Genomic DNA, 16,749 nt, shown 5'->3' on the forward strand with positions numbered 1-16,749 from the left:
GGCCACTAGGCAAGGCCACTGGTCATTCCTGAAGACCATACTTTGAGAGCAAAGAGTGAAAGTAGAGAGACGTTGTCTACGTGAGGACAGCAGCCCTCTGGGAGCTGAGAGGTCCCTGGAAATATCTGCACTACCTTCCCCAGGCTGGCCCTCACCCTGCCACCAAAAAGGCCACGGGCACAACGGGCCACTTAGAACCTTTCAACAGCACCATTTAAACTCACTTGCTCAAAGAAAGACATTGAAGAGACCAGAAGAGGTGCTTCTGGTTAAACATTCACCACAGGTGGCCTCTGAGCCGCACTCTCTAAGCCACACCGAAACAAGCTCATGCCAAGCTGCCCTGCCTCCGCCCTCAGGAAACCAACTGGGGCGCACGCCCGTTCTGTCCAAGGAACAACTGGACCTCCTCTTCACAAGCAACCTGCCACAATCCACAATAAAAAGAAACAAGTTAATGTTTCACTCAACCACACCAGACACCATGCCACTGGAGCCCCGATTCATCTGATTCATAGAACGGGTTAGCTTTCCCCCAGTGGCGGTAAACCTGTGTGGCTAGATGGCGGCAGGAAGTTTTCACATTATCAAAAGGAGATGTTTTCAGAGGGTGGAAAGAGACACCATTTTGTTCCTCTCTCCCCACCCTCAGGAGATGGTGATTTGAATCTCCCTTAATTGTTTCCCCTGTCCTGTCCTTTGATGATGGCTAAAGATGAGGGCTTTAATCAGTGGTTCCCACATTAGAAACACAAAAACACAAGCAGAATGTCAGGACCCCCTCACAGACCATTGAATCAGAATCTCTCTGGATGGGGCCTGAGTATTTGTATTTTTTAAAAGCTCCCTGGGTGATTCCCGTGCGTTCCGAAAGTTAAAAACCACTAGATTGAAGGAAGCAAGTTGCTTCATTGAATGAAATAGACATTTGCTTGGCATACTGGTGGTCCACAGTGGGAAGGATGTCAAAGGGATATAAAGGGACTGATCGGTCTCAGTTGCTCTCCAGCTAACAGCTGTTGTCTGCCTTCTTCCCAGCAGACACAGAACAGTACTTTGAATCTTCTGCTCGTGGATTGCCATTGTTTTCATAAAACCTTAACTTTATACCCCCTTCATTTTCTTCCGGGGTGTGGTTAGCGTCTATTTATCCAGTATATACCATTGCCAGACAGCCGGGTGAATAGAAGTGAACAAGTCATGGCCACAGGTGACTAAGCTAGCCTACAAAGAGAGCCTTGTACCCTCCCTTTCGTTTTTTTCATTTCTCCTGGTTGTGCTGCAATTGTCCTCAAATGTATGCATGTGACAGTCTGCTCCCAGGTCAGGCCCACCCAACGAACATTGAATGTTACAGGTGAATGGAAATTTAGTTTTTACCCTCCCCTCTTTTTATGAAAATAACTTTGATGACAACAAGTATTCCTCATTGATGGAGCACTTGCACAAAGGGTTCAATCTTGTAAAAGATGTGATCTTCTCCCTTCCCACAATGCTTACCATGGGGGAAACACCCACAGCAAAGACTTTACTGAGAATCATTGAAGGAAGGTAGTGTTTCCAAGGGGCAGGAATGCAACTAGAAATGAACTTGAGACTTGTTCTAAAGCAGCATCATTAAAGCTACATTCCTGACTTGAGGGGGGTAGGTGTTTAAAGTGCATTTTTATGATTGTACTGGATTCTGGTTAGGGTAGAGGATTCCTTCCCCAGGAGAACAATGGCCCCTGGTATATAATACTCAGGAAGCCCAAGGCAAAACACAGGCAGCAAGTTCATTTATTCTCCCCTGTTTGCATCCTTCATAGCTCGGAGAGAAATTTCTAGTAGGAAGAACAAATTGTTCCCATAGCTAAGCACACAGAAATTCTGATTTATGTGCAGTGACTTACAATTTACCTGGACAATCGGGAAATTCATAATTCCCCCAAATCTATTTCATACTCCTCCACTGAGAGCTATTGGTTTTAAGCCAATCGGCTAGAGTTCATGGGTTCATACAATATTTCAGACCCTGCCATACGACCTTAGGCAGCTGTTGGTCTGGGGGAAATTCCTCCAGCTTTTATCCAGTCCCTCCCAGACAGCCTGATATGAGAATCACTTTCAGTGGCTTCCGTGCTCTCCCAGGATGGTCTGTAGTTCTGAAGCTGAAGAGCTGCTATTAGCACCGTCATTTTTTCAAATGAACATTGAGCTAAATTATCTCAAATGTATAAAGGAACATCTCTCACTGTGTTATGGAAAATTGCCTTCCAAATTACAAGACTATACAAAGCACATATTAATTTGGGGCCCAAGGACATCCAAATTGCCTTCGCTTCCGCGCTGTATTGTGATGACACACTCTTAATAACGTCGGGTTCCAAGGATACCGCAAGGTGCATGCTGTTATGAAAATAAACCAGAATCTTTCTCCATTAGGATCACTGCATGCATACTCAAGCCCAGCTGGAGGTATTTTGCTCTGAGATTCAAGCCTTTTGCAGAGGAAATAAATTCCAATTGCATAGGCAAGGAAGTGAATGTGAATTCTAAACTGGGTCAAGCTCCCCAGATGGCTTTCTCACTGCTGCCCAAGAGCGAGGCAACTGAGGAAGCAGCCACCGGCAGCCTCAGTGCCCAGAGGAGATGCCTGATGACAGATGTCTCAGGAAGTACCTCTCCTTCATGCAAGTTCAATTCCACACCAAGGGAAAAGGGTAAAGCAGAGTTCGGACACTGGCTGATAGACTTTGCTAAGTGCCAATGCTTATAGCAAACGTGTGTCAACATGTGGTCCGACAGCCAGAAAGCCCTGGAAACTAATCCTGCCCAAATTGCCCCCAAACCTGTTCCCCTGGCACCCCAACAGTCAGCTCACATGCAGCCCACCACGGGGTGTTTCTAATGAGGATTTTCAAAGATAAAAATAAACATTTTCAAAAATAAAAATTATGAAGTTTTGCCTTGTTTTTCCACCTACTCTTGTTTTTCATTTACTTTTTTTGAGAAAATATCCTACAGCAAATCCTGGACATAAGGACACTTTATGCCGATGTGCTTTAGCACACATCTAAAAAAGACGCTTAGTTTTTTTCTACATAGTCACAATGCCATTACACACTGAACAAAAGGAATAATAATTCCTTGTTATCATCTGCTGCTCAGTTCCATATATCTCTTTGTCCCCCAAATATCATTTTTTGTTTTGTTTTTTCGAACAGTAAAGATTTTACAAAATAAAAATAAAAATACAAGGTACCCCGCCTGAAGGCTTGATAAAGGGCTATGGTTGCTTCCCCAGCGTCCCTTTCTCCTTCTTGAAGGAGCAGGTGTCCCAGTACCCTTTAGGGGACAGTACCCCCTGCTCCATTCATGCTGGTCCACGCAGCCAACAGATGTTCCAGAGGGAACACCCAAGAGTGCGTCCTGCCAGGGTGCATCATGCCTGGCCTCTCTACTCAGAAAGCTGTACCAAGGCTGGGAGGAAAATTTTCTTTAACTGAGAAGAGAGGACACTTCAGGAGTTTGTGGCACCCGCAACCTGATGATAGTGACTTGTCAATGGAGGCTGAATACTTGACTAATTAAAAGGACCAGCTCAAGAAACAGGGTTGGTTCCTACAGAATTGAGTGGAGACAGAACACTTTATTTGCAGGGATGGCAGTTGCCCCCAGTGCAGAGGGTCCCGTCTGTTCCCTGGCACCAGGTTGTGGCCCAAGGCATTGGCTCGTGAGCCAACGTGCCAGTCCTGGGGTGGGGGTGGGGGTGTTCCTCAATTTCTCACCCATCCCCCAAGATGCCCTCACCAAAAAGACTTTAGCATTAAAGTGCTCTTTATTCATTTCTTCCACTGGATGAGTATTTCACTTTAAAGTAGATGATATTCATGACACAAAATTAAAAGGCACAAAAATCTATGCAAGAAAAGGGTTCTCCAAGAGAGTCTCCCCAAATAAAAGACTCTTCCAGATATTTTCTAAAACATGTCATGTTTGCAGTGTTGTTGGCTGGGCACATCACTGATCATCTTATTTTTTTAATCGGATATAAATGGCTGTTTGCTCAACGTTGTTATTTAAAGCAGGAAGGAACCTAAGATTACCTATCATTATGGCCAAAACTTTTCAACTTTAATTTCTCCTTAATAAAACTTCTGGCCTCAGACCACAAAAACAAACAACAACAACAGCAACAACGCACCAGAGATAATGGCAGGAATGCAATCCCAGGTGCAACGTGAACATTATGCTAGAACCAGAGCAGCCCTTCTTAGCCTGTGGTCCCCACAGCAGCATCAGCAGCATCGGCTAGGCATATGTTAGAAGTGCACATCCTCAGTTCATTCATGCCCAGGGGACGGGGGCGAGAGGGCAGACCTATATTTTAACAACGTCCCCCACGGGGGATTCTAATGCAGGCTGAAGTCTAAGACCCACAAGAATACAGAGGATGTCCACTAATAATCCATCCCTCCCCGCCTCCCCCTTCAGTCAGCAAACCCTTTTGAAGGCCTTCCATATGCCACGTGTTCTGTTAGATGCTGAGGTTGCAGGGGCACAGCCTCTGCCCCGCCTCACCCCCACCCGGAAATGTAGAGTGAACAGAGAGAGCTGAGTACAGAAGCCAAGAGGGAGAGGTTAACCAGCGCTGTTGTTGCCAATGCTAGATTCTGGGCTCCTCCACTTTGGTGCTCAGTGACCTTGGGCAAGTTGTTATCTCCTTCTGTCTGGGAATAATAATAGTCATCAGGTTATGTGGCTGTTATGAGATTGCAGTGAACTAGCGCGGACAGGGCACTCAGCACTGGGCCTGGCACACAGGAAGAGAGAGAGATGTCCAGTCTGGTTCCTTGCAGAGAGCAGGGGGAGAGCATGGACAGGCTGTGGGTCAATTTCTCCTTCCGGGGAGAGGGCCCCTTTGAGGCTGGTCTGGGAAGGTGAGTCATTTTGTGTAAAGCAGAATGTGGGCTGGAGCCAGGTGACTCTGGGACTGCGTCCTACCCGCTGCAGGCGACTAGGGGTCTGTGGTTTTGGGGGGCATCTCCAGCAGGCCCTGGGGGCCCAGCGACATTATTTGTCTATCGTTTTGTTCTTGTCTGCCACCCTGCCTAGCTCCCCTTCTGGACCACTTTAAAGGTCAGAATCACCTACTGCAGCTCCTGGGCTTTGTGAAAGTCTAATCCACCATCCAGCAAATGTAAGCCTTCTCCCTTCCTGGCTTCCCCTCCTTGAGAAATGTGGTTGAACCCAGGACTTCACCATGCACCAGCCTCAGCACCTGCCTCTCTACCATCCTGTCCGGAGCTTCCCTCAGAGCGTTTTCTCACCAGCCTCTCCCACTTTGCATCAGTTTGTTGGATGTGCAAGTCAGCTAATTCAAGCTTCCCTCCTCACAGGGTCCTCCTGAAGGGCGCTCACCACACCTCACCTCGGCTTCCTCCCACCCCCACCGCCAGGACCCTGAAGTTGCCTGCAGCAAAGTCTGTATTTCTTTTTCCACATTAATTCTTTTCCCCTTTGTTTTTATTATTAATTTGGAAAGCCCAGCACAAACCCCAGCACTGTGCCCCCTCTGTGTGTCTATCCCCCCTCTCCACCAGGAACCTGGGCCTCCCGTCCTCCTCCTCTCCCTTTATTTCGGTGGCTCACTGATTGGAAAAGAGCGGCCCCCCTCTTCCTCCCCAGCTCCACAATTGTCACCGCCAATTAGTGCATTGTTAGGACACACAATGGCGTTACTGTAGCCAGTGGAATGGGAGGCCTTTGTGCTTCTCCAGCCGGCCGTGGGGGCAGTCAAGTTTCATTTAGAGACTTAAAACACAACGCCAGAGGAAAAATGCTATCAGAAAAGCAAAAAGAAAAAACAGAGGAAAAAAAAAGGAAAAAAAAAAGAAGGTAAAGATGCGGATGAAGGAAAAGAAGGCAGGCAGCAAGCAAATGTTGAAAAGGAGAAGAAGAAAAAAATCTGCTATTCAAGAGTCAGTCTGAGCTCATGAAAAGACCCAAGCGGTCGCTACACACTGAAGTCCCCCTCAGAACACAAAAAGGGGCTCGGGCTTAACAGTAATTAGCGGTCTGATTGTGCTTGGAACACTGTGTGCCTTTAGAGGATTTTCCCAACTTTTCTATTTTTTTCTGCAGCCTCCACAATCAAGAAGGTGCGGGTACAAAGGTGGGGCCAGGGGAGGGAAGGGGCCGGCAGCCACGCTCGGCCCCGGCAGTCTGGCCTGGGGGGATTCCGCCTTTCTCTTTGACAGGTAAATTGGCTTTAGTCTCTACAGCTTGTAACTCATTACAGAGGGTATTTTTCTGGAAGAACAGGACATATTGGTGTGTTTTAGAGTCCGTGTTGTATTTGTTTCAAGTACCCTTCGAGCAGCCCGGCCCTTTTTGCAGCCCGGAAGATGCCCCCAGAGGCCCAGCCCTTTCATCCAGAGCCCACGGGTTGTGGACTTCTCCTGTCAGCCAAACGTTCGTGTCCAGGAGAGCTTTCTCCTGCTCGTAAAATTAATATTCCAGTTTAAACACGCGACCAGCCTGAAAAAGCAGCCTTGGCTGCTGAGCGGGTTTTCATTCGGAGCATTCGTCCGCGAGCTCTCGGGCTAGGAGCACATCTCCCCAGGTTTTCACGTCTGTCCTCCTCATTGACCCCCCCACAATCGATGTGTTCCCTGCTTGTTAGAGCTCCAGCTACAACGGATGCTCTCTGAGCCCAGAAGCCACCTGGCAGTTAGGCTAGTCTCTCTCTCCTCCCACCTGCCCCACCACACCCTCCAATTTCTAGAAAGTGCTCACCACGTCAGACTTGGCACCAAACAAGGATATTCCTGTGTTGTTGTTTTGAAAATTTTTCATGGAAACAACCCGTCCAGTGCCGCCAATTCAAAACTTGTACCAACTTCATTCTGCTACTTGGAGTTTTTATTTCCCTTCAAATGCATTAAATATGCCTCCCTTTTCCCTCTCTCTGAGTCAGATCAGACTCCCAATTTCTGGTTGTTTGGTTTTTTACAAAGAAGCTAATTAATGGAGACATCCATTCCACGCCAGGTTTACATAGAACCACCCTCACCTTAGAAGCAATTTTCCCAGACTTTACCCAGGACCGGCTCACTGTGGTGCCTCCTCTGTTTTGTTTTTCCATCTGTCGAATAGAAGTGAAGGATACTGGGGGCTGTTCCCAGGCATTTGTTCCTTCGCTGAGACCAGAGGGATGTGGGTGGGCATCCAGCAATGTGAAGACCAGAGTCCTAATCCACATCCTGCCAAGGACCGCTGGGTGTTGACGTGCAAAAGGTGGGCCCTGTGCTCACCTTCAGGCATTGTCATGAGGATGAGAAGAGACAGCCTGTGAAAAGGGAGGAGCTCTGGCACACACCACTTGGCACTGAATACACGCCGGCTTCCTTCCTTGTCATCTGCGGTCAGGAGGCCACTGAGGGGTTCATTTTTCATTCCTTCCCTCCTGTGCTGTGGGACTGTGCCTGCTCGTGGTGGACACCCTGTCACACACTGGCTCCCTCACTCCCACCTCCACCCCACCCCCCCAAAAAAGAACATGTCCTGATTCCATCAGGAAATAGTGAAACTCTCTGATAATGGCCCCTGGAATGTCACAAACACCCAAATCAGGAAATGCAAATCCAAGGGAGGTGGTATTGAAACAATGCTGGTTGAACTTCTGCTAAAGGCTGGGTTTCCAGGACTGGAGTCGAGAGGGGGTTTATTTGGCTCCCCCCAGACCTGGGTTCTGGGAACCTCTGCTTCATGTGGCAAGACAGAGATGTGGATCCGGAAAGGGTTCTTGGTGAATGACTTGGGACATCAGTACCTCCCACTTTCCTCCACCCACAGCCTTTTGTTCTGGGAGGGGTCATGGGAACCCAAAGCCTCCACAACCTGCAAAGGGGGGAGGCGCACGAGACTGCAGTGCAGGGCAGCCCACCGGGCCACGGCTTGAGACGTCCAGCCTGAAGTCCTGTGATCAAGTTCACACCTTTCAGAGTCCTGTCTCCTCTCTGTCCTGCTGTCACTTCCTTTGGCCACTGTCACGTCTCCTGTCCTCATCCTCTCTCTCCAGGCCATTTCAGTTGCTTCTTAACCAGACTTCCAGCCAAGCCTTTCAGTGCTGCCCTCAACATGGTCTTTATCAAATGCAAGCCTGGGGATTTCCCTGGCGGCACAGTGGTTAGCAATCCACCGACCAGTGCAGGGGACACGGGTTTGTGCCCTGGTCCAGGAAGATCCCACATGCTGTGGAGCAACTAAGCCTGTGAGCCACAACTACTGAGCTCTGAGCTCTAGAGCCCGCAAGCCACAACTATTGAGCCCATGTGCCTCAACTACTGAAGCCTGCATGCCTAGAGCCTGTACTCCCCAACAAGAGAAGCCAGCACAGTGAGAAGCCTGCGCACTGCAACGTATAGTAGCCCCCGCTCTCCACAACTAGGGAAAGCCCTCGCACAGCAATGAAGATCCAACACAGCCAAAATAAATAAATACATACCTAAATTTATTATTTTAAAAATGCAAGCCTGATCTTGCCTCAGCCCCACTTAAAAATCTCTTAAGGCTCTCAGTTGCCTTCAGGATGCAGTCCATACACCAAAGCATGACCCAGAAACCCTTGATGGTATGGTCCTGCCTTTCCCTTTAACTTCACCTCCTGCCATTGGGATGGCCTTGTGGGCTCCTGAGCGGTGCTTTTGCATGGGCCCCATTATGGATTTAATGCGCAGCTGTTGCTGTCTTGAAATTCTAGAGAATTTGTTTTAGTTTTTTTTTTTAATAAATGTATTTATTTATTTATTTTATTGGCTGTGTTGGGTCTTCTTTGTTGAACACGGGCTTTCTCTAGTTGCAGAGAACAGGGGACTATTCTTCATTGTAGTGTGCAGGCTTCTCATTGCAATGGCCTCTCATTGCAGAGCATGGGCTCTATGCACGTGGGCTTCAGTAGTTGCAGCACATGGGCTCAATAGTTGTGGCTCACGGGCTCTAGAGAGCAGGCTCAATAGTTGTGGCGCACGGGCTTAGTTGCTCCGCGGCATGTGGTATCTTCCTGGGGCAGGGATCGAACCCATGTCCCCTGCATTGGCAGGCGGATTCTTACCCACTGCGCCACCTAGGAAGCCCCTCTAGAGAATTTTTGAATGAGGGTCTCACGTTTTCATTTTGCACCGGGCCCCAAAATTGTGACGGGTCCTACTTCTCTCCCTCTTCCCCCTTCACATTCCTCTGCCAGCAAACTTTTCACAGTTTTCCAGTTTGGTGCAGTTCTTCTGTTTGGAACGTTCTCCTTGTCTATTTGCCAAGCTTTTTGTCACCGATCAAACTTTGCTTGTACGTCCCCTTCTCTGAGAATTTTCCTGAATTCCCCTCTCCAAAGAAAGTAGTGCCTCTTTGCAAGTGTCCACTTTTCAGTTTATCACAGCTTATTCTTATTTATTTCTTGCTTCAACTTATAGGCTAGGAACACCAAGATGACACCTTGCACAAATACCAGGATTTCTAATGCTCGTCTGAGTGACATTGAATCAAATGCTTAAGAAATGTTTATTGAAAGTATCATTAAGTTTTCCAATGACCCATCATACCTGTGCTCTGCGCGCACATTTATTGCGACTGTATATCCTCCCTTAGCCTCACTTGGGTCCCTCAGGGCCACAGGGCAGATCACCACTGTCTGGGACCAGCAAAGTGGCCTCTGTTAAGTGGTGTGTCTTAGAGGGAAGCTGTCCAATAGAACTTTCTACAGTGACAGAATTGTCCAGTACAGAAGCCACCAGCCACACGTGCTACCGAGCACCTGAAACGTCACAGCTAATGCACCTGAGAGCCTGAATGCTGTTTTATTTCCCTTTAACTCATCTGAATGTTCACAGCCACACTGAAGCCCCCACGCTGGACAGCGCAAGCCTCCGTGACGTCACTGATCTTTGCCACAGGCCAGGGAGCAAGTCTGCTTACAAACCCTGTTGCTTCAGAAGGACCTCTGTGCAAATCACAAGCCTTGGAGCTCCTCCTCAGGAGAAAGATTTTCAATGACAGGGAAACCAGTCTTTTCTGGCTTCCGTGACTGAAACCAGCAACCTCTCTGCACACACATTCTGCTGATGACCACAGTTTGGGGCTCCCTGGTGGTGACACACCTGGTCTTACCTGGGAAATGAGAACAAAGAGCCTTCCACACCTGGGAAGGAAGTACGTGTTGGAGTCAAGGGTTTCTATTTTGCATGCCAACAGCAATAAGACTAGTCTACATTCCTTCTCTCCAAAGTTGTCAAAGATTCCTCTTCACACTAATTATGGGTCTTTACAGGGTCTTCAAGTTCTGGGCACCGCCAGTGGAGGGTCACCCGGATGCTGGGTTGTTAAAGACTACGTGTGAAGCAGAGAGAGAGGGAGAGGATTCCATTTTCAAGGTGCATTGTTTCCTTCAGTGAGAACTTCCGTAACCAACACAGGTAACAGTAGATCACGGGGGCCAATTTCAAAGATGAGAGCAGCTGGGTGAGTAGAACTCACAACAAATCTAGATGACCAAGATTCAGGACGGTACAGGCAAATCGCAGAAGAGGAATCCCCTTGGCTTCTTGGTATTTAAAAATGACCCACAAACTTGCAGAAAAGAGAAAGCCCCTATAGGATTTGGAGCATAATTCCAAATGCTATTTTAAATTATTATCGTCCAGGAGGGCAGAGGGATGGGCAAAATAGGTGAAGAGGATTAAGAGGTACAAACTACCACTTACAAAATAAATAAGCCATGGGGATATGATGTATAGCGTGGGAAATACCATCAATAGGATTGTGATAACTTCATAATGTATAAAAATATTGAATCACTATGTTGTATACCTGAAACTAATATAATACTATAAGTCAACTATACTTCAATAAAAAAATTATCATCCAAAGGATAGATTATGGGAATTCCCTGGCGGTCCAGTGGTTAGGACTCTGTGCTTTCACTCCTGAGGACCCAGGGTTCAATCCCTGGTCGGGGAACTAAGATTCCGGAAGCCACACAGTGCAGCCAAAAAATAAATAAAATTTTAAAATAAATTAAAAAAAAAAAGAAACTGTAGATTAACTTTCAGGCCTCCAAGTAACACCTGGGTCCTCCCCCTCACCTTTACTGAACCACCTCCACCACCACAGCCTCCGGGTTCCCTAGGGGCACTCCCTATTCTCACAGGCCCTAGAATAGACATTTCTAGAAAATTAGCTACACCTAAGACTGGGAAGTTAGGATGAGAACAGGGAAAATGATAGCTGATACTGTGGGGCTTTCCCCCTTAGTTCTGCTGATTGCATTTAAAAACAGATATACAGCATTCTTCCCGGAAATATAAAATTCAATCTGAAAAGTTCTTCCACATCTTTCTTCTCCTCTCTGAGAACAGTTGTTCATAGTAATTATTCTCAGCTGACTCTAAGGTTACAGAGACTCTGAAATGATCCACTAAAAATCTACTTTATCAGTCACTATTTGGCTCTAGAGCTGTATTTAAAGGGAGTTGTGTACAAAAAGAGTCACCCAGGCCTCTGACCCCAGAGGCATCACTATTTGTCTGGTGTGACAAGGTACAAAGTTTAGAGAGCAATACCAATATAAGTCCATATGAAGTTATGAGCCACAAACTCCCGTGTGGTCAGAGTTGGAAAAGGCAGCGATCTCTGTGGGCTACAGTCAAGAGGCAGCACCCCGAGGAGATAAGCGGATCATTCCCAAGGGATGACAAATTGGAGCCGTCACACAGGCCTTAGGAGGCTCCTTCAGCCCCAGGACCTGGCAGCGCCTCAGGGAAGCAGTCCCAGGAGGAGGAGGGGCTCGATCAGTGAAGCTGTAAACCTCAGAGGTTCAAGGACATGCAGTCACTCCAACCTGATCCTCACACCAACCCTGGGACACTGAGCAAAACCCTGATTCCTTCCTGCTCCCCCTTCCACACACATATACAGATAAAGCCACCCGTTCCTGGCCACAGTCCCTGTTAGTAACCCTGATCTGGTGTTGGGGAACCATGAACACAGAGCATGATAACAGTCAAGAAGATTTCAGTGCCCTTGCCTGCCACGGAAGGGACAGGGATGCATTCCCAGCTCTGCTCGTTACCATGAGCTGTGTGACCTCTAGCAAGTGACTTAACCATCCTGAGCCTCCCCATCTGTCAAATGGGATCATAAAGTTTCCCTTGAAGGATTACAATGAAAACTAAGTAAGGTTAAATAACAGATGTACAGTGTTCAGCAAATTATTTGATATACACTGAACCTATAAACCTATAATTACTAAAAAAAAAAAAAAAAAAAAAAGCCTATAATTACTATTGACATTATCTTTCCTGGACAAGAGGTAGGAAGACCAAGTTAAGAACCACTGTCCATTTTCTACTCTTTTCTCTAGTCTATGAGTTATTTGATCACTAACTATTCTCATTTTGACAAAACCCCTTGCAGTACAGTTTCCCTGGAGTGCTTTTCAAATAGCAGAAACTTGAATCATCTACTATTTTCAGAGCAATTTGGCTTCATTTTTTTTCTGAGACTGGTCAACCAGGTTAAACTTAGGGAAAACTGTGCTGGGAGGTAACAGGAAGAATTTCGTTCAGTTTCTGGACCGGACTGATCATAGTCCTAAAAAGATACACTAATGAAACTATGTGCTATTCAAAAGGAATTTAGTCATTCGGTAAATGCTGATGCAGCACCTACTATGAGGTCCTGTGCTGCATACAGATGGCTGCCTGCCTGTGTGCTTTTATTTTTATAATAAAAACTCTTATCAATGATCATTGCTTAAATAATCAAAGAGATAAGGACAAGGTCTTGGATCTGGAGTGATGTAGAAACTTACTTTTAAATGTGTATAATTTGCAAAATATACAACAGATTAAAAAAAAGACTATCCAGAGTATATAAATATTATCTAAAATCCCACTAAAATCATACCAGAGAATGAATAATTTACAGAAAAGAGAACTTAAATTGCCGATAAACACATGAAACATACAATAGAAGATTATGTAGTATTTAAAAAGAATGAGTTGATTGAACGCAGTGGCACCTTACCAGGTGGCTGTTTTCTCCTCCATTAGAGGGGCCTCCGCTCCAGCAACCATGTCTAAGGGACCTGCAGCTGGCATTGATCTTGGCACTACCTACTCTTGTGTGGGTGTCTTCCAGCATGGGAAGGTGGAAATAATTGCCAATGATCAGGGGAACCTGACCACCCCAAGCTATGTCGCCTTTACTGATACCCAACGATTGATCGGTGATGCTGCAAAGAACCAAGTTGCAATGAATCCCACCAACACGGTTTTTGATGCCAAACGCCTCACTGGATGAAGATTTGATGATGCTGTTGCGCCGTCTGATGTGAAGCATTGGCCCTTCATGGTGGTGAATGATGCAGGCAGGCCTAAGGTTCAAGTAGAATATAAGAGAGAGACAAAAAGTTTCACACCAGAGGAGGTGTCATCCATGGTTTTGACAAAGATGAAGGAAACCGCAGAAGCCCACTTTGGGAAGACGGTCACCAATGCTGTTGTCACAGTCCCCGCTTACTTTAATGTGACTCTCAGCGTCAGGCTACCAGAGATGCTGCAACTACTGCGGGTCTCAATGTGCTTAGAGTCATCAGTGAGCCAACTGCCGCTGCTATTGCCTATGGCTTAGACACAAAGGTTGGAGCAGAAAGAAGTGTGCTGACCTTTGATTTAGGTGGTGGCACTTCTGATGTGTCAATCCTCACTATTGAGGATGGAATCGTTGAGGTCAAATCTACAGCTGGAGATACCCACTTAGGTGGAGAAGACTTTGACAACCGAATGGCCAACCATTTTATTGCAGAGTTCACGCACAAGCACAGGAAGGACATCAGTGAGAACAAGAGGGCTGTTCGTCACCGCCATGCTGCTTGTGAGCGTGCTAAGCGCACTCTCTCTTCCAGCACCCAGGCCAGTATTGAGATTGATTTCCTCTGTGAAGGAATCGGCTTCTATACCTCTATTACCCACTCCCGATTTGAAGAACTGAATGCTGACCTGTTCCGTGGCACCCTGGACCCTGTGGAGAAAGCCCTTCGGGATGCCAAGCTAGAAAAGCCTCAGATCCAAGATATCGTCCTGGTGGGTGGTTCAACCCGCATGGCCAAGATTCAGAAACTTCTACAGGACTTCTTCGGTGGGAAAGAACTGAATACGAGCATCAACCCTGATGAGGCTGTTGCTTATGGTGCAGCTGTCCAGGCAGACATTTTTATCTGGAGACAAATCTGAAAATGTTCAAGACCTGCTGCTGTTGGATGTCACCCCTCTCTCCCTTGGAATTGAAACTGCCGGTGGCGTCATGACTGTCCTCATCAAGCGCAACACCACCGTTCCTACCAAGCAGACGCAAACCTATACCACCTACTCTGACAACCAGCCCGGTGTGTTCATTCAGGTTTATGAAGGTGGGCATGCCATGACCAGGGATAACAACCTGCTGGGCAAGCTTCAACTCACAGGCATTGCTCCTGCCCCCCGTGGTGCTCCTCAGATTGAAGTCACTTTTGATATTGATGCCAACGGCATCCTCAATGTCTCTGCTGTGGATAAGAGCACAGGGAAAGAGAACAAGATTACCATCACTAATGACAAGGGCCGTTTGAGCAAGGAAGACGTTGAATGCATGGTTCAGGAAGCAGAGATGTACCAAGCTGAGGATGAGAAGCAGCGGGATAAAGTGTCTTCTAAGAATTCGCTTGAATCCTATGCTCTCAACATGAAAGCAACTGTCAAGGATGAGAAACTTCAAGGCAAGATTTCTGATGAGGACAAACAGAAGATTCTTGATAAGTGTAACGAAATAATCAACTGGCTTGATAAGAACCAAACAGCGGAGAGGGAAGAATTTGAACATCGGCAGAAGGAGCTGGAAAAAGTCTGCAACCCCATCATTACCAAGCTGTACCAGTGTGCAGGAGGCATGCCAGGAGGAATGCCTGGAGGAATGCCCGGGGGCTTCCCTGGTGGTGGGGCTCCTCCATCTGGTGGTGCCTTCTCTGGACCCACCATTGAAGAGGTTGATTAAGCCAACCTAGCATAGATTTAGCATTGTTCCGCACAAAACATTGAAGGACCCGGATTTGTAGCAAATTCCGTGGCAGTTTTAAAGTTGAGCTGCTATAGTAAACTGGGCATTCTTGATAGTTGAACATGGAATGTGTGCACAGGGGAAGGAAATAACATTGCACTTTACAAGCACTGTATTGTAAGTGGAAAATGCAATGTCTTAAATAAAACTGTATTTAAAATTGGCAAAAAACAAAAAAAGAATGAGTTAACATAAAATTGTCATATGATCCAGCAATTCCACTTTTGGGTATATACACAAAAGAATTTAAAGCAGGGACTCAAACCTGCACACCCATGTTCATGGCAGCATTATTCTCAGCATCCAAAAGGTACAAACAGCCCTAGGGTCCATCAACAGATGAACAGGTAAACAAAACGCACATACACACAATGGGCTACGTTACTCAGCCTTTAAAAAGAAGGAAATTCTATCACATGCTACAACTTGGATGAACCTTGAAGACACGATGCTAAGTGCAATAAGCCAGACACAAGGGGACAAATACTGTACGATTCCACTTACATGAGGCATCTAGAGCAGTCAAATTCATAGAGACAGTAAGTAGAAGAGTGATTGCCAGGGGCTGAAGGGGAAGGAACAGGGGGGCTGGTGTTTCATGGGTGCGGAGTTCAGTGGAAAATGAGAAAGTTCTGGAGGTGGATGGTGGTGATGACTGTACAATAATGTGAATGGACTTACTGTCACTGACTAAAAATGGTTACAATGGTCAGTTTTATGTTATGGATATTCAACCACAGTTTTAAAAGCACTTCTAAACTTGGATTCCAAAATAACTATATTTGTTTAATCTTTACTTAGGCTTACATGATATTCTTCCTTCCCCTCCCATCATTGAACTTTTGCAGTGAGCCTTTACTATTAAAAATGCAAGAGGAAAGAAACAAAGAACAAGGTAGACAAAGAGAGGTCTAAGGTAAATCATTATGTGAAAAAGGGTGATTGCAAGTTTGATATATATAGTATTTCCCTATGTATATTAAGGAAAAGAAACACATCATATGTATAAAAGGATAGAGAAATGTCTCCAAGAAAACACCCCAAACTGGTTACAAAAAGTTACTTCTGAGGAGGAGAATGGGAGATAAATGGGAACTCCTGATTTATCTTTATTGTTGAATAATTTAAAATAGATCCATAATTTCCCAGTACTTGGGAAGAAGGCTGGGGTCTTCTGACCAGTAGGCTTGGCAAGTGAGGCCTCGGGCTGCCACATCTGACTTTCATAACATCCCACAAAGTGCAAAACAGGCTACTGCATGCTGGGGATATAAGGAGACCATTCTGATTGCAAATATCATGAACCATTGTCTATAAAAATAAAAGCAAATCTGTGAAGTCATCAATTTCAGTTTTCAGTGTGGCGAACATTCATCGCAGTTCTACTTGGGAGGTAACAGCTCAGCTTTGAGCCAGAAATATAGGAGTCTAAATATACATTTTACTGGTATGAAGTAGACAAACTATTTAACCTCCCCAAGCATTGGTTTCTTCATCTGTAAAATGGGTATAACAAAAATACAGATTTGGGGAGGGGGTGGGGATTATAAAGCATCTGGCGTATACCAAGCACCCAGTAAGTACCATTAATATAAAATAATGAAGTCTCATTTCTTTAAA

The 16,749-nt window shown here is 46.1% G+C and overlaps 1 pseudogene; it reads left to right on the plus strand.

Moving 5' to 3' along the window:
• The first annotated feature begins 13,110 nt into the window (after window positions 1-13,110).
• On the plus strand, window positions 13,111-15,066 carry LOC130858639 (heat shock cognate 71 kDa protein-like; annotated as a pseudogene).
• Window positions 15,067-16,749: the final 1,683 nt, after the last annotated feature.

The sequence above is a fragment of the Hippopotamus amphibius genome, chromosome 8 (genome assembly GCF_030028045.1).
Source record: "Hippopotamus amphibius kiboko isolate mHipAmp2 chromosome 8, mHipAmp2.hap2, whole genome shotgun sequence".
Taxonomy (NCBI): Eukaryota; Metazoa; Chordata; class Mammalia; order Artiodactyla; family Hippopotamidae; genus Hippopotamus; species Hippopotamus amphibius.